At 40.0% G+C, this 18861-nt stretch overlaps 1 protein-coding gene across 13 annotated transcripts in view; it reads left to right on the top strand.

The window, feature by feature from the left end:
• Nucleotides 1-18861, top strand: part of grik5 (glutamate receptor, ionotropic, kainate 5) — a 138663-nt gene that overhangs the window by 12819 nt on the left and 106983 nt on the right. The gene's annotated exons all lie outside the window — the stretch shown is intronic.

Below are 18861 nucleotides of genomic sequence, written 5' to 3'. Positions count from 1 at the left end.
TCAGTTTTTCCTCTCGACTTGCTCTAAACCGTGCCATAAATTCACATGGTTCATGAAATAACAATTTACCCTGAATTTTAGAGCCTTTCATTACCCTGGTTTGTTCTGCTCGCATCCTTTCAGATCACTGATCCAGTCATTTAACCGGGCCCTGAAAGCAGCTGCTGCATCTAGCAAAACAGGATATGCTTCTGCTAAAAGCACTTCTAAAACATTTTGCTGAAGTAAATAATTATTATGTTATCAACACTAAATCTATCATTTTGTCATCATCTTGGGAGTGTGACGAGCTTTTGCTGCTGCAGCCCATGACTCAGCCTCTGCTCCAACAATGAGCTAATTTGGGGATATGAGATCTGCTCAAACTCCTAACAGCACTTAAGTTTCCTCCGTTGATGGACCACCAGCACAAAGCAGTCTGCGCTAAACCTTTGCCCCACGTTGCGCAAATGAAAATGACTCTCGTTTGTTCTGTCCTGCTTGCTTCGGGCCGGCCGGCCTTGAGGGGAAAGACGGAGTGCGTGTGTACGAGCCGAGTGACAAGAAGTGGACATTAGGACACACATGCCCTTTCCATAATGTGCTCCCGGCTGGGCTGTTTGGCTGGCCATAAAGTGAATGCTGCTAATGGCCTCTCCGTTAATGGAGTCATTAAGACTGGATTGCAAGGAGATAAAGGCGATGTGTGTAATGTGTGTGATCTGAGGTAGAAGCGTGATCATTTGTATATCTGTACATTTACTGTAACCATCTAGTGAATTTGTATTTATTCAGCTTTTTGCTACATATTTGCCAGATGGCAACAAAACACACGCTGGTGGTGTTGTGCATTAGCATTAGTGGAAAAGGTCAGTTTTCTGTCGGTGTGAATGTAGCGCGGTCTGAGGCTCAGCTAATCAGTCTTAACCTGGCTCGCTCTAATCAGGCTGCCGGCTGAGGCTCGCGTCGCGGCAGCAGTGAGATTGCTGCTGCCTCGTGCGGCTGCCGGAGTGACAAACTCTGATAAGCTTGATCTCAGGTCAGTTCAGGACTCATTCCCAAGAGAATGTAGCGGAGATGGAGAAAGGCATTCTGGGAAGCCTTGCGTGTTGTTTTCATGGTGGCATGACTGCTCATTACATCCATGTCAGCCTTTTGAATCTTACCACAGGGTTAGCTTATGTCACCATGCCCATCGTGTCTCGAGCTCCAGTTGGTCTGGCCAGCCTCGCTCCTTTCTTCTGTTCCACAAGAAGCTGCATGGGAAAGTTAGCTCGCAGGCAGAAATAGCCTTAAATCACTGTTTCTAATTAAGCAGGGTTGACACAGTGACTCAGGAGGATGGCAGGCTAAATCTGTCACTTATTTTTAAGTGTTTTTGTGCTTTGGAAACTTAGCAGAAATGTGGTCTGAATACATATGCACACCAACATTTTTATTTGGCTGTGTTTCTACAACTTCACATTTTGGGGCTACTTTGTGCTGAGCTACTGCAAGGATTTGCAACAAAATACTCTGAAGTTTGTGGTTCTGACATGAAGAAATTTGAAAAAGTCTAAAGGGTGTAGGGGCTGGACTAAAAAAACGCATCACAATATAAGGGTTTCATATAAGTTGATATTGATAATTATTGATTAGTTTTCAATTTAAATTTTTGAACTACTGCCAAACTGGTGACTTGGCCTTTTATCCAGTTTCCTCTCGAGCTGTTGTGCTAATTATCTCCTTTCACTCCACATCGATTTAAAATTTTTAAAAAAATGTTTATTTTATTTTAAGAAGTTATGAGGCACCGTGGTAAAACTTGAAACTGCTTCTGCTCAAGTTACTCAACAGGTTGTTGCTAGGTTACCACAAGTTACTCAACAGGTTGTTGCTAGGTAACCAAAGACTGAGTGACTTATTTGATGCCACCAATCTTACTTATCTGACTGTGAGAGGTTGAGTGGCTAAAACCTTCCATCTGTCTGCATCCCCCAGAATGCTGAAGTTCTTAAAACTTCCCATTTTAGTAGTTTAAACGTCAAATACACCTTCATATTTATTAATGTGCACAGTGGAAACGATGTTGGCACGAACAGCTACAGGTTCAGCAAGAAAAATGAATGATGCTCCTGGTGTGATTGCTTTTCAAACAGCAGCCAATAGCATATCAAGTAGTATTGCACCTAGAGATTTTAACTTGCATTATTTTTTGAAGATTTTTTTGGTATGCCCTGAGGAAAAAAAATCAGAATAGGTGGATTTTCAACAAATAAGAAAAGAAAAAATCTGCTAATACTAAACCGTGACCAAGCAGGGATCATCTGTATATAACAGGAAGCAACACACTGATCCTCTTAATGCTGCAACATTCGCATCAAACGTCATTCCTTTGGTGCATCAAAGATTTAGTAAATACCAGAGTCTAGCAGCACCAGTTCACTGGAACCAGTTCAGTGGGAACTCCCATGAACTCCCTCTGGTCTGAGTAAAATATGCTATATTTTGTTGCAGAGTGAGCTGTTTATCCTTTTATGTAGGGAATTTATTCAGAGGTCAACCAGGTAGCAGCAACCTCAGCCTTGGTGTGGCGAACACTTTTCACCTCACCTCCTGCTGAGTGTCAGTTTGCCTGGCAAGGTGTTAATGATCCTCCTCCTGTCTGCAACTATGACATTTTACTCTCCAGCAGTCTGCAGTGAGCCTTTCTTTTTTTTCAGGTATTTATACATGCATAACTGATGAAGCAGCTTTCAATGTTTTCAAGTTCACAGATAAAAGTAAACTGCAGGAACAATAAAAGTAGATCTGTCAAATTGTGCGCCTTAATTATCTGAAAGAAACTTTTCTTTTCAAGCTACAGCATTTATGAAATGATCTAAGCTCATTATAAAATTTACCAAACACAATCTTTAATGGCTCCTTAATTAGGTAACAAAAAGTCTTTTCTTTTCAGCAAACCATCAAAGCTGCTTTTTTTGTTCAATTAAAACAGAACAGAGAGAAAGCAGCTCTGTACAACACCCTTGTTCCTGATAACAAGACTGCACTTAAGCTAAGTGACACTCTTAATTATTTAGAGCCAACTTTAGTTATAAAAATTTAGACAAATGATGGTTTTAATTTTGTTTTTTTGTGATAATTTGAAGCTAGAAAAAAAGGCCTCAAATTTGATTAAGAAATGTTTTCCTATGAATTTAGTATTTTATTTACTTTAGACCATATAGTCGTAAGTAGAAATAAATGCTTTAAATGTACCACTTTTCAACTACGCCAGGTCAGTGATGCTGTCAAAATTCTCAGTTTTTAAAACGTTTGTTGTTGGACCCTAAATTTTGTTGTTTTTTTTAAAAGCACCAGTTAAACGGTTTTCTGAGTCAAGAGACTGCAATCAGCCGCACCAATCAGATGTGTTAACATGCAAGTCGTTTCCAGCTCGGCTCCCTCAGTCCAAATGGTGATGCGCCAGCTGATTATGGGGTGCTGCCTGATTTTTAAACTGCTGCATATTTAATTGACTCAATGAAACATAATGCTCAGAATGGGTTTGTAACATATTGTCAAGATGATATGAAAAAAAAAAATCCTCCAACAGATGTGATTAATTAACACCAGCTCTGTGGTTTGATTGCTGTTAGGTTTCCATGAACATGTGGGTTTGTTTGTGGGATTTTTGGAGCCATTTTTTCGTTAGTTGATTCTGCCAACTCTGCGCTGTTGCCCCCTGCCGCAACCCATGCACAAGAAGCATCATTAAATAGCCGAGTGTTATCTGCATTGGTGCCTTTTTGAAGGATAACTTTCTTGTCAGTCAGGATGTAAAACCATACGGTGTGAATAATGTAAATTCTCACACTCGGAGAAGGATGTGTTGAGTGCTAATGAATGTGTAGGTGTGCTTTATGTAAAATTGAATGCTTTGCAAGAGACAGCTTCTTAAAGCGTTTTGACACCTTCCGTGATTCGATCGTATTTGAGTGGATCATCCAAGGCGCTGATTTAAAATGGACAGATTTTTCAGTTGTATTTCTTTAGTTCATTGGTATTTTATGTAATTTGCAACGTTGTTTGAGCTCATTTCCAGATTCCCCCAAGCTTCTCATTTCTGCAAGAATTTCTGATGTAATTTATTTTCTTTGGATTTCTGAAGTAATTCCTGCCAAACACAGAAACACAAAGCCAAATGTTAAATGTATTATACATGTAGATAATGAACTACATTTGAATACAAAAAAAATTAGTTCTTTTGTGTCTGGGAGTTTAAGGACATCTTTGATGAATAATTTAACTTAGCCTTTGTCTTTGCTGATATGCTGCACCTGTTTTTACACCTGCATGAGTTTAATTGCAGATGAAACGCCGCTGGTGGTGTGTTCAGCTGTTGTTACGGTTAGCATTAGCGTGTAGTCGATGTCAGGGGTCGATATATTTCACACTGGGAGCTCGATGGTCATGCTGAGCGCCACAAAGTATTTCAGTGTGCATATGAGACGGCCTTTGATCCCAAGTGAAACAGGCTGAGAGAGACTCGACTGATCCAACGCAGGCGATACCAGCATATTAGCACCTTCAGTCAGCCTCAGATCAGCTATTGGCAGGTCAGCGGTGGAAAGCTGTTGAAGAAAGTCAGCAGGATAACTGGAGACGCAGCATATTGTGCGTTTCATTTAAAAGATGCTTGGTTCAAGCTGTTAAGCCCTGAGGCATTAGTCAGGATGGGAGGGTATTACTGATAGATTATGGTATTAAAAAGCAGGTGCTTTGCATACTTTAATTTTCTCCAGTTTTGTTTAAAGCTTTCACAACAAATTTGGCCTTCAGGGAGAGATGTTGTTTCATGAGAATGTCAGGTTGTTGTTTTAGATTTTAAGATTTGAACACACACACACACACACACACACACACACACACACACACACACACACACACACACACACACACACACACACACACACAGGGTCCACATTAATGATCACCAATCATCAGGGTGAATAAGGAAACCTTGAAATTAATCCATCTTTTATTTCTGCTGCTTAGTCTCTCAAAGAAAGATTAGGAAAACCAATGTGAGGTTAGGGAAAACGGCTTTGATTAAAATCCCTGTTGTCAGTTACTAATGAAAATAATTTAGATAGTTTTTAAATACTTTACTGTTGGTGGGACTGTTTAGATTCCTGACTTCCTGTCTCCCTGAGGTATATAAATGAAATGACATAAGCACCTAATCCTCTCAGCCACTCTTGGCTATGGTGTTAATCTTTTAAATTCAGGAATTTGGTGCAAGAAAATAGTAAACTACATTCAGAGAAAGATTTGAAAGGAGACCTGTAGCACACAGTGTCTTCTTGGGGTCACCAGCTTGCCACAACAAGCATTGGATGAAATATTTGCTTTTCTGTCCTACAATCACAAACGTAAATGTGTTTGGTTCGGGGGCTTTTAATAGTAACTGGATGGTTTTGTCCGATGAAACATGGTTTGGGTTTTTCAGCCATAAACAGTTCAGATTGATATGACGCAAACAGAATATCTTAGCATGATGCATCTTTTCTACCATCATCTGTTAGGGCGACAGCACCACAGGCAGAAGCTTAAAAAGACTAACCAGCCTGATAAAGAAGGCTGGTTCTGTTCTGGGGTCCATTCTGGGAAGTCTAGTGATGACTGTTCAAAGAGGATTGTTCTTGAAATCAAGAAAATTACAGACAATGGTTGCAATGTTAAAAATAAGGGGTTGGTCCAATACCAGATGATTTCAAAAACTTTTACTTTTACCCCCTGCGGTAAAAACAGTGTTTTTGAGTTGAATTGAGTTGCAGCATGGTGGTGAGTCGGTGATGCTGTGGGCCTGCTTCACACCCAGAGGGGTGAAGAAGTTACCTTTCCAGGTGGGAATCTTTCTAGAGTCTTATAAACAAACACAGCAATATTTTAAATAAATCTGAGAGACTTTGTGTCGTTCTGCTGATCATAAGAACAGTTATGTAAAATATTAAAAAACTTATTTACTTGAGATTTTTCCCTTCACTTAATAAATGTAATTAAATACTGGATTTTCATACATTTTAGTGTGAAATTATGCTTCTGCAATAACAGCTGAATTTATTTAAACGCTTTTGACACATCTTTACCAGGGGTGCCAATTATTCTGGATTGTATTTATAGTGCCGTTCTGGCAGCTTGATAAATGTGAAATCCACGGTTGTTTTGTCTTTACAGACTCTTGGGAGAGATTGCTGTGTAGCTGCCAAATGATGCGTTATTCTCAACACTTTGCCACTAACAATACCAATTTATTAGAGCAGGGCTCAGTAGCATTTCTGATCTGGATTCTCTGTGATCATTTTGGATTTCAGCGGGACCTTCTTGGTTAATTAAAGCCGAATAAACCACCCCATGTGTTTGGAAACCATGCTGGGAACGTTAAGCCAAAATCAGGAGCTTAAAAAATGCTCATTATGGCTAAAAATACAAACTGAATTTAAGGCGATATTATCTTCTCACCTGGGATCAGACGTTATTATTTCATTTATTGTTTGTCTAACATATTTGTATGTCTTTACTCCAGATAAGATTGATGACAGGGAAAAAAAAAGCTTTCTTATCACAATCTACGCTTCTAATTGGCTCTAATGTTCTGTTTATTCCACAAAGAGGGTTTATCTGATAAGGTCAGGTTTTCTCTCACTCTGGAAAATGAGGAGAAACCACACTGGCTTTAGTTTTGCCACCTGAAGAATTGAATGGGAGCGCCCGCTGGTATCACCATTTCCCAGTGTCGCCATCTTATCTGAATGGGCCATAATCAGTTACCAGCAGTTGGCCGGCGGCACTCGCCGATGAAATTCTGTCTGCAGTAATAACAACAGTGTCTCATAGGGGGATAACCTGCCTTATTGCTCATTGGATTTACATACAGCAGGTAATCATAGAGTCTGCAGGCTGCCTCTGACTGATGGTGTGTGTCAGCACTGTACATGCAGCCTTTGTTTTCATTTGCCAGTCAGGCCTGTTGGGTCGTGCTGCTGCAGAAATCAATGTACCATTTGGCTGATTGCAATAAGGCCCTGTGTGCGCGTGTGTGTGTGTGTTTGTGCTTCATCTAAATACTTACCTGTGGGGCATCATCGCTGCCTCCATTTATCCATCTCACTCTGTGAAGCAGAGAAAACACAGGGCACCTTTCAAAGGAGTCCACGCTGTTACAATAGCAACCTTATTTGCTCTTCCAGTGGCTTTGATATTAAAACACTGTTATACAGCAATCCATTTGAAAGGAAAACCCAAATTCAAACATATGCTAATAAAGAGAAGTGTGTTTGTGCAGACGTATTCTGCAAGGTGAGGGGATCGTAGAGGTGGGAGGAGGGGAGGAAATAAAAGCTCAGCAAAAAGGTACAAAGTCCACCTAGGTGAGAAAATCTGCTTGGCTTAAGGCGACAGCGTCTTACCACGCGCTACTGGAAGAAGGTGGAAGCTCTGTGATGCTCACCTTTCAAGCTGCCGGGGCCAAAGCCACAACGGGAGAAACTCGATCACATCGATTACCCAGCATGAGCGGTCTCAGCTTCTGAGAGGTGATTTCTTTTTTTTTTTTTTAAGTAACTGCCTATACCTTTTCTCTACATTCAGCTTATTTCACCGTCTCTTAAAAACCCAAACCAGCACTTTTTTTGGGGGGTGGGAGGGCAAATATCCAGATCCAGACAAAGATGTGACAAACCTTAAAATAAATTCATCTTTGATTCTTGTAGGATGTCCAATATTTAGTTTTTAATACGTTTAGTAATTCTGGGTAAATCCCATGAGAACAAATGTTTATTAAAGATGATTTAACAAAATCATCAGTGCCACAATATTTGGCACCCTCGCTGCCAGTGTTACAACCCTAATCGCTCACCTGTTTTGCCTCTAGTAATCAATTTCCCCAGAACTTCCAGTTTACTCCTCTTATTATGCTTTCAGCTTCACCTTATGGATTTTATTTTCAGTATTTTCAATTTAGAAAGTTTTTTTGATGGACTACTCCTTCTGTAAGTTGTTTTTTAAAGTTTCATTTTCAATAATCTGACTGGCTAGTTACTGGTCCTCAATGCTGCATAAAACCTGGGTAGGAATCCACAAATTGCTAATTGAGTTCCTAAGGTCTAAATGTTTTAGTTCAACTTATTGTAAGTTGGTTGTCTGAGGTAATTGTACTGTGATTTGCTGCTGCAGTAAAATCATTTAAGCCTCTTTGTCTATTCACCTGAAGCCGCAACAAATTTGTCTATTTTTTTTTTAAGTATAAATGAGCGGACCGAGGAAAGCAGTGAAAGGGAAGGAGCGGAGGGAAAAGACGGAAGGTGTGTTGACAGAAAACAATCATCGGGAATCAAACAAGCGGGCGAGCCCAGAGCAGCTTTTGTTTAGCTCTGATCCAAAGCCAAGACCTGGGAAGCATGTGTGCAAGTGAGCCTGCATATGTCCGCGCGCGTGTGTCTGTATATTTGAGCGTGTGGGCACGGCAGCTGCCGAGTTGCTGTGTTTATCTGCATGGAGGCTTCACAGTAAATAACGCTCGAGCCCTGGCATGGAGACAGGTGCAGCAGGCTGGGCCAGAGGCGCCAGCTACTGTAACTTCCAGAAGAGACGGGGTGTGGAGAGCAACTCTCCCCAAAGTGCCAACCGGACGGTCTTTTGAAGTATCCCGCATTGGCATAACATGAATAAAGATGAGGGAGGTCTGTGTTTCCAGCAAAGCAGGACTGAAGGTGCGATGCTCATTAGAGAGCAAGAGGCCATGTTGATGAAAGACCTGTGGCTGAGATCGTTTATTTCATGCTGAAGCGCTGCACGTTCATCCGCTCGTATATATCATTCTAACCCTCATGTAGTCCTAATCACCCCTGCACCAGTGAAAGAGAATGAAAGCTTGAATCAATCAGAAATCATTTGTTAAAATGGTGACCAATTATATCGGCAACCAGCAAATGCTATCTATGTTCTTCATTTTTATTACGACACAATCCAAATTAACTTTATTGTTTCACCCTTACATAATTTACTCGGGGTGACTATGAACGCCTCCTTTCAGGTATTGGAAACAAACTGATAGTAACGTCTATTACCGCTGATAATGTTAGTGCAAATTACAGCGCTCCCTCAAGCTCCTCATCTCCAAATCATAACTCTTCTATAGACACTTGGAATATTAAACCCAGCGCTCCCCCAAGGCAGAGAATATGAACCAACACCTTTATAAGTGCTCGCAGCCGAGTGCAGCGCTGGTGTGATTTGAAATCCTGCCTGGTGAACAGCTAATACACTCGCTGGAGCCTGATAGCCTCCAGTATGGCAGACTGCTGGTTATGAATAACCCTGCGCGGAACTTGCTCTCCTCCATATCTCGTTGGGTGAAATGCACACCCGTCTCTGCCTCTCCGTTCTTTGCAACATTTTATTTTTTATTTTTTCCTCAAGCTATCGGAAGATGTGTCAAAGCGTAGAGTTCAGCTGAAAAGCATTAGAGGAATCAGTAGCCCTCAAGTCTCTTTGAGGCAAATCAGGGGAGGAGATTAAGCAACATGTGTTAAAAGGAGACAGGAGGAGTAATGTGTTTTGGTCTTATAGGCATCTTAACAGCTTTTCTACATTATAATAGTGAGCTAATCCGTTTTTTACAGTGCGCGGCTGTCTGTCTTCCTTTCCCGCACACTTGGCAGCATCTGAACGTACACACAAATCTATGACGAGAGCCAGCAGCACACACACAAATACCCTTAAATTCTCAGCTAATAAATTAAATTTCACTGTGATCTTCATAAGATGATGGTTAAATACAAAACTACGCCGCCAGAAGCTTTACTGTCCTTCATTGGGATTTTATGTGCTCTAGCAACACAAAGTAATGCATAGTTATTGAGTGGATGTGAAAGCATGGATGGTTTTAATCTTTTGCTCCAAGTCTTATGGGGTTGGTCTCACCTAGACTAACCCTTTGCCCATTCCTCTTTGCTAAAAAGCTCATTCTCAGTGAGACTGAAACATACATTTTCAAATGGAAATGGTTTGATTTTAAACCATCCCATTGTAGCTTTGGACTCCATCTTAGGGTCACTGTCTGGTTGAAAAATTAACTCCTCAAACGTGTTTTCTTCTGGGATTTCCATGCATTTTCTTCTATTTATATTTGTGTAGAAATGAGTAGAGTACCCAAAAATTATACGCAAGTTGGAGTTGCACTGGTTCAACACATTTTTACTCAAGTACAAAGTAACCGTCCAAGAAAGAAAGTATTTAGTAAAAAAATCTGAATAACTAATAGGATTATTGGATTTAATATTTAAAAATGATGTCAAAATTCAGACTGTAGGTCTGTCTGTACCTCATGCAGTTTTTTTTTCATTCAGTAAAGTTACTCACTATGGGTAAAGTCTCCAGAAATGTTACTCAATGTGATGAAACTTTATAAAAATATTACTCAAGTAAATGTAACTGAGCAAATGTAGCTAGTTACTACCCACGTCAGTATTTGCATCAAGTCAAAGAAGCTCTCATACCCCTCCTGAAGAAAGTCATTCCCTGAGCACAATGCTGCCACCACCATGTGGGAATGACAGTTGTGCAGTGATAGTTTTATGCCACACATGACATTTTGCATCATGCATTTTATTTCCTGCTTCGCAATTATGCATAAAACATGCAATTATGTTTTGTGCATAATTGCACAAAACATGCAATTATGTTTTGTGCATAATTGCACAAAACATGCAATTATGTTTTGTGCAATTAAAACATAATTGCACAAAACATGATTTTGTATGACTTTGATACAAACTTATCAAAGTCATACAAACTTTGATAAGTTTGATAAGCCCAGACATATCAAAGTTTGTATGACATATTTCAGTGGCTTTGAATCTTTTTGCAACACGCTGTTTGTGCTGTCCTGCTAAGACCCCAATCGGGAAGCATCGCCTCAAGTTTGCAGCTAAAGTGCTGAAGCAAAGCCTTCACTGGCATATCACCAGTTAGACTCCAACTGGACTCATTATAAGTGCTAATGACAGGTGTCCCTTCGCGTTTTGCTTTGCAGTTCAAATTTGCTCCGAAAAGCCTGCCAACCCCGGCAACAAATGTTGCTCTGTGAAATCATTGCGGAAAGGTGTGTCTTATCTACTGCAGAGTGCATGTTTAATTTATTAGAAATGAATTCACATCCGACATTTCATATTAATTGATAAATCAGTTTAACGACACTGATGTTACAGACTCAATTTAGCCGGCTAGGCTACATGAGTGTAAGAAGTAATTTTGTCCTTTCAGTTATTATCTTCCCCATCACACTCTGTGATTGCACGGACCAATTAAAACAAATTAACCTCCCATCCAGTTTACCCTTCTGCCTCCAGATTGTTGTGTCATTTATTGAGCATTATAGCAGCCCGAGCTCAATCTGGGTTTTTTTTTTCTTGCTACATGCTCAGGGGCTGCCGAGTAATAATTGTGTTTCTTGCTGCGTGATAATGCGTCGCTCTCTGCTCCTTTCGGGTCTGTATTGAAATCTGGATCCTGTCTCTCTGCAGTCCCTATCTCCCTCTGTATCTGAGGAACCGATGCTATCTCTTTACCCTCCTGTGTATTTCTTCCTCTCTTACTGAATTATCAATTCTCCCACTGCTTTCCTCATAGCTCTGTCTCAACTTTTAATATTTCCCCCTTGTCTTTCTTGTCTCCGTTCCTTATCTTTCCTTCGTCGCCATATTTCCTCCATGTCTTTTTTCCCCGTCCTGTTGTCTCTTTGTCACAATCCTTCTTTGCCTCTTATCTGCCCACCTCAGCCACTCCCCTCTCTCACGTCAGGCTGACTTGCTGTCCTAAAGGTGCTTTGCATGTCTCTGGCCTGGATGCACCAGACTGTAACTGGCTAAATTGGAAAGCTATGTTAAAGCAACACACACGCATGAGAAACTCTTGACTTAATGGACAATTGACTTCAACTCATTGTAATGGTCCTTACATTCATTAAGCTCTTTTTAATCTTTCTCCTGCTCACTTTTTCATCCCTTCCTGTCTTCCTGTGTCCTGTTTGTCTTCATCCCAGCAGCCCGGCCCGCAGTCTTCTGCATCGTGTGCTGCATCTTCCCCCTCGGGTCCGGTGTAGTCCTTTTTCTCTCTTCCCCTGTCCCCTCTGTTGTCCCCTCTGTTGTCCCTTCTGGCTTGAGCTGTCCAGTCTGCTTCCTCCAGCCTCCTGGAGTAAAATGGTATAATGATAGTAACAGCAAGCCATAAATCAGCCCGCCTGAAAAACATCACCAATGCGGTTTCCATCCTTTTCGCACCTCATCTGCTCCTTTCTGTGCTCCTCACCTTTGTTCCTGGAGGGAACGAGGGGCAGGAAAAAATGACTTGAGCTTCTGAACAGGTTGGGAAAGGATGACAGCACAAATCTGCTCTTTTGTGTATTTATTCTGTGCATATAGTTGTGATTTTTAAAATGAGAGCCTCTTGAAGCTGCTAGAGGTGTTTGGAGACTATTCGCCATGTGTTGTCCTTTAGCTGGGGGACAAAGCTCTTACACAGGGAAAATTATCCTTGTGTCAGCACATACTTATTCAATGTGTGTATAGGCAGTTTATGTAGAATACCCTCTGCAAGAACTGGTACCCCTGCTATGGATGCTTAAAAGCTTTAAGAAAAGGTTAGTTTTTTGCAACATTTTGTTTTTATGTCTAGTAAACCATTTCTGTATTGATTTGGCTACATGTTTTGGATCATTATCCTGCTGAAATACCCAGAGACGAGCCATCTTTACTTTTCTGGCAAAGGTCACCAGATTTTTATTTATACTCTGCTGGTATTTCACAGAGCTCATGGTGCCATGGCCTTTAACAAGGTTCCCAGGGTCTCTGCAAGAGAAGCAGGACCGGTGCAGTTAAAGGTCCTCCCCCATACTTAGCATTACGTGGCATTAGATGCTTTTTAACATCTTAATTTGTTGTTTCCCATCTAACCTCCTGGAGTGTTTGTTCCCAAAAACCTCAATGTTCGTCTCACCTGACAAAAAAAAACAAGTTTTAAATTAGTCAAGGTACCATTCCCTGCTTTTATGTATGGGATAGTAAAATGGAAAATGTTTTTTACGATTTGTCACAGATGCTGTTGGATAGTTGTTTTACAGGCGATGTAACCGTATGGTGCCATTATTTGCTGTAGTTGCAGCAGCTGCCTTGCAATGTTTGGCAGGTATAGATAATGGATGAATGGATCTGGTATTTTGCTATTGAAATATTACACATAAATCATATAATTAGATATAGTTTAAGTAAAAATAACGTTTGGCAACATTGTACCTTACCCATCCACTTTTATTAACCAAACTGTAATGAATTTAATTGATCGATCAAAATGATTGTGATTAGTATTTGTTTCGATATTTGAGCAACCCCATTGTGGACTTTGAGATTTAATCCACTTTGTTATATTTTAAAGATACATTTGAGAATATAAGTAGTTGCCAAATTTTTTTAACATAGAAAAATACGACTAGAAAATATGGAGCATCGAAACGACACTCCGTTACAGAGACTGCAAATTTAACACCAAAAGAGATAAACACTTACTTACACCAAAATAATATAAGGTTAGAGAAAAATAAGCCATAAAAGACAGTCAGAGATGTCATATTTCTTCCAACAATGTTAAGCTGGCCAGCAGACCTAGAGTTGTTACAGGTATTATTGAGCCATCTGATTCAAGGACTTGAGCACAAAAAGTTAAGTAAGTGTATTGTATTTAAAAAAATATACTTGCTACATTTATTTTAGCAGAATGTGGCATTAGGAATCTTTATAGAAACTAAACATTTGTTTTTTCCACTGAATAAATGGACCTAAATTAAAGTTTGGATTCCTTTATCATTTTATACAATCATGTCATTGCAAAGCTGTTTTATTTTAGGCTTTTTAACCATTGATGCTAACTAAAGAGGAGGGTGCTGTATGTATTTTTGCCTCGGATGCATTCCAGTCATGACGGATAGAAGAAAATAATGTGTCACAATGAGACCTATGGCAAGATAAGTGACAGGGTGAGAGAGTGCAGCGGGGAGCATGATGGCTGCAGCACATTTGCAACAATTGATGGTCAGTGAAGCAATGGATTAAATGGGATATGTCATTTAGACAAACGCTGACTGGCCTTCTTAATTTTAACTGGATCACAGAAGCGGCATGCACATCCATGCAGATGATTTTTATTTACAGCAGCAGACGGCAGGCAACGCCGCGTTGTTCGGTCTTTATTGGACCAATAAAAGCCAGCGTCAGACGGAGCCTCGTCTGCGTTTGGTTGCCGTGGTGACGCCTGCCATAGTACATGGCAGGAAGAGAGGGATGCATTTCGATCCTTTAGTTAAATGAGCAATAACATTTATTACAGGCAAATCTCCTAAATGTCATTATTCACCTTTGGGATTGATACACCCAAATCAATGTTTTCTCAGTGGCTTTGATGAAACAAACATGTCAGGTAAGTGGAAAGATTTCAAAGGGGATTATTTTTTAGATTAGGAATACAATGCGAACCATCAGTACCTTCCTATTAGCACTAAGTTGAGACAAACTGACTTCGATACGAACATGTTTACTATTAGCATCTTATTGAAATACAATATGAAGAAACATTGAATATCTCAATGATTATTCATGTTGTCCTAGAACTAATGGGTAGATTTATTTAACTTTTTAACAAAAAAGTGATTGAGAATGTTTTGCTTTGTTCATGTATTTACAATCAACTCTTCCTCAGGCCTCAATTTAAACTGCCAAAAATTCCTTTACATGTTTAAATGAGTTTTATTTAAATTGACCTTTTTGAGCCTAGTATAATCATCTCGAGTGCTGCTTTTGCACACAGAGGCTCCTTGGAGCTGCAGTCTCCATCCAAGCTTCTGTCTCAGAGTTGCGACTCCTCTGCAACACCCCCGCACCGCTCCTCAAGACTAGTGGCAGCAGCAAATGGCAAACACGTAGTGGAGCTATGTATGCAGAGCTGCTTATATGAACTACTTCTTAGTCCAATGCTCCTAAGAATTGTTGTAAATAGCATAATGAAGGAGCATTGTTGTGGTGACGTGCTGAAGGTGGAGTGTAGTAAAGAGCAGGAGCTCTTAAAGAGACAGAGGCCCAATTTCAAGGCGGCAGATGTGGCTATAATACCAAGTCAAGTTTCTTGTATTTTAATACACATTTTTATAACAATTAAAGGTAGCTTAGTTATTTAACTGTGTTATAATATGGCACTATGTGGCTGGAAAATACATATGGGTATATTGAATCATATGTAAGCATATGATTCAAAATGACTTTAAATGTTAACATAATTTTGGTGGTAATTTATTTTGTTACTGCAGTGGAAGTAGGCATGATTGTTGTTTTTATGTTATAAATACCAGAACTCATTACATTATTTTTAATTTTTGGATAAATAGTGTGACACATAACCTTAAGGGGTCACAATAATATCCACAAGAATTAAAGCAGATGTCACAAACGTTTATTTAGGACAAGAGCATCAGCTGACATTCTTTTTGTTGGTTTAAACAAAATAATTGCTAATTGATATGTGGTGAGCTTTTATTGTCAAACGTTTCATTAGTACAATCTAGAAATTCAACTTTTTTGAGGGATTTATTTATTTTTCTTCTTTTTGTGATTTCTACCTAGATCTGGTAAATTTGTCAGTGTAAAAAAGTACAAGAAGAAAAAACTAAGAAAATTGCAAAGTTGTGACACTCTGTTTGAAGAAAAAAAAAACTTCTACAGAAAACTCTGGTGCATTTTGCACCTACAACTTCTGCTCAGTCGACTGAGCTGCGCTAAGCATGACACCTCTTGACAGAAACACACCCATCCGCACATCCTTACAGACTCGGAGCAAAGGCCATGCTGCACAGAGGTGCTGATGGCTGTCATGCTAATATGCCCCGGAGGCAGGGAGATTGGATTGTTACCAGCAGGATGAGTGGGAGTAAAGAGGAGCGAGAGGAAGATGATGTGTTAGGTGGGAGGAACTCACATTCGTAAATCATCCATCCAACTTTCAAATGGGATGTGACATCTACTTTTAGAAAGATTAAACACACAAAAACCTCTACCTTTGCCGCATAAACTATGTGAAATATAAATGCTGCAAAGAAGAAGATATCATTTCAAAAATCTGTCAAACCTTTACTTAATGTGTTTCTTTCCTTTAACATAAACTGTATTAACACCTCAAATTAATCATATACAGCAGCAGTGCCAATTATGATTTGTTTTTTACCATACAATACGACACAGTAACTCCCCTTCTCTGTGCAGAGAACCACTATACTTTTCAAGATGCTGAATTTATTATTCAATGCAACACAGTAGCATCTCGCTCCTGCTTTTTTTATTAGATTTCTGAAAAAGTACGCCAGTCCCAACATGACAGGATAAAAATCTGCATTAGTTTTTATCCTCTAGTCTGTTTTTCTGTCAAAAGAGCGATTTGTGCAATGCATCAAGAATCCAAGCATTCGAAATTCAATTTTTTGTAGTTCGTTTTCCAACAGGAGATGTTAGGTGGGTGCATGACACGTTCCTCCTAGAGATAAACTGATCTGGGTTTTACTTGCTGATGCAGATTTATGATTTTCCCTGAGGTCTCTCCTGATTTCAGCTTAGGTCGGTTCTGATTTTCTTTCTAAAGGCAGTAACACATATAAACTGAATTTTGCGTTATTTAAACCGCGTATTAAACATGTTGTATGTAACAAAAAATTATCTGCAACACAGGTTTCATCTTAAAAGTAGCTGTTTTAAATCCAGTGGAAGAAAAAAAGTTTAAAACGGAGTTTATTTGTTGAACAATTTGCAGATTTAAAGTGGAGGATTCTGAGCCAATGGCAGAAAATGTGTCCAATTCCAATCTGCCCAGTTCATTGACGCATAATTAGTTAGATTTATATAGCCGACTAATTCTCCAGCAGTTTTTATCCAAGGGGTTTTTATTTCTCAATGAACAAAAATAATTTCTCAGAAAATGCCACGACTGCCAGAAGGTTTACAATAACTTGCCAGGATCCAGGATGTTGTAGCCTCTCTATGACCAACCAATTACATTGAAGTCCATCTGACAGAACTGCAGCAACTGTGTGTTGCTGCCTTATGAAAATGGACCGAAATCTCTCAGGAATGTTTCCAGTATGTTGTTGATTCAATGCTACCCTAATTAAGGCAATTTGGAAAATAAAAGGGTGTCCAATTTAGTACCAGTAGCTGGTGAGAAGTGAATGGAAAGTGGTTGATGAAAAGCATGAGGGAGTTGTCTGGTGAGAAGAGCCTTGGAGTGAAGATTTGATGAAAATGCTGACTGGGTGAAGGGGTGAGGAGGGAGGTGTTATATTGCTGCACTCCCTTCTCAATTGCCAGCCATTAATAAAGACAAGGAACAAAGAATTGCATAGTATTAAAAATCAGGCTTGTCAGATGAAGTGGGAGAGGGAGTGAAAGAAATATAAAATGGCAGTGGGGCATAAAAGTAGTCTTAGCCCAAGGCATGTTTCATCTTCTCTCCTTGACCAAGAAGGAATTCGTCTTTTACCTTTTCTTTGAAATAAAAAGGAATCTGTTGATTTTCATTGCCTACCTTCTCCACGACTTCCTGTCTCATGTCTGCTAAAGCACAGACTGTCTGTTCTTTTATTTCTACACATCGTTACCGTGACTAACTCCATCTCAGGGTCTTATTAGCTTTTTACTCCTGTTCCTGCCTCTCATCTATTCTTCAGTTTTTCTTCTACATTTCCCTCCGTCCTCCCCCATCGCACCTTGCATTTTGTGTGATGTCAGGCTAATCGCTCGGCCGCCGTTTCCCTCCGTCTCACTGTTTCTTTTACAACCACAGTTGGTGTGAAAGCGATTACGGCGAACGGCTCGGTGGGTGGTCTGTGGTGGACCCTGGGTTGCGTGGGCGAGATGGCGATGTTGACAGACAGGTGAAAGGTGAGCGAAGCAGCCCCGCTGCAGATGGAGGTGTCAGTGTCATCTCTTATCAGCAGTATTTAGTACCAGACCTGTCACCCCTCTGTAATTTCTGGCTCGATATAAAATTGGACAATATTTACAGCTCAGGATAATTACAGGGCTGCCGTCAGCCATCGCAGTGTCACAGAGGACACAGGCGCTATTAACTACATGTCACATGTCTGCATTCACTCAGACGAACATTATGTGGGCATGTTAGCTAGCAACAGATGAATGAGACTGTAAAACTCCTGCATTACTCCAACAAAGATGTTTGTAGGTTGGTCTATTACTACAGAGATTTCTGATGTGATTAAATTTGATTCAATAAACTTTGATTGTTAGGAAGATAATGCAGTTAACTGTACTTTGTTAATTAAATGTAATTAACAATCTAGAAGGGGATTTGATTCTGCTCAAAAGAACCTCAGATTTTTTTTGCTGACTTATCCTTGAAGTCAATTTGGAACAGCAGAAGGTTATTTGTTTTAAAAGGCTCAGATTAATAGGTAACATTTTTTTTCCAGCCATAGTCAAGTAATTGTTATCTTCATAATTTGACTTGGCATTGACGCCACATCTGATGCCTCTTTGTCTTTAAGAACCTCCTGCCAGTTTCCGAACCCAGCACATCATCACAACGCTTCTCAACGCCGTCGACTGACGCCATTTGCAGTCATTCTCAGGAGCCTTTTATTTTGTTTGATGAGCTCAGCATACTTACAGTTCCACCAGGTGTTTGCTAATTGCTGCTGCTAGTCTGATGGAGCCGAGTGTGGTAGGCGTGATCTGTGGCACTGAAGGTCCAAGAAAAATCTTTGGGTAAATAGGCGGCACTTTATATGAGCAAGCGATAATAACCCTGCAT

Source organism: Poecilia reticulata, chromosome 16 (genome assembly GCF_904066995.2).
Source record: "Poecilia reticulata chromosome 16, P_reticulata-male-v2, whole genome shotgun sequence".
In the NCBI taxonomy this organism is placed as follows: domain Eukaryota; kingdom Metazoa; phylum Chordata; class Actinopteri; order Cyprinodontiformes; family Poeciliidae; genus Poecilia; species Poecilia reticulata.
Note: the sequence above shows the minus strand (reverse complement) of the source record. Positions and strands in the feature narration are given on the sequence as shown.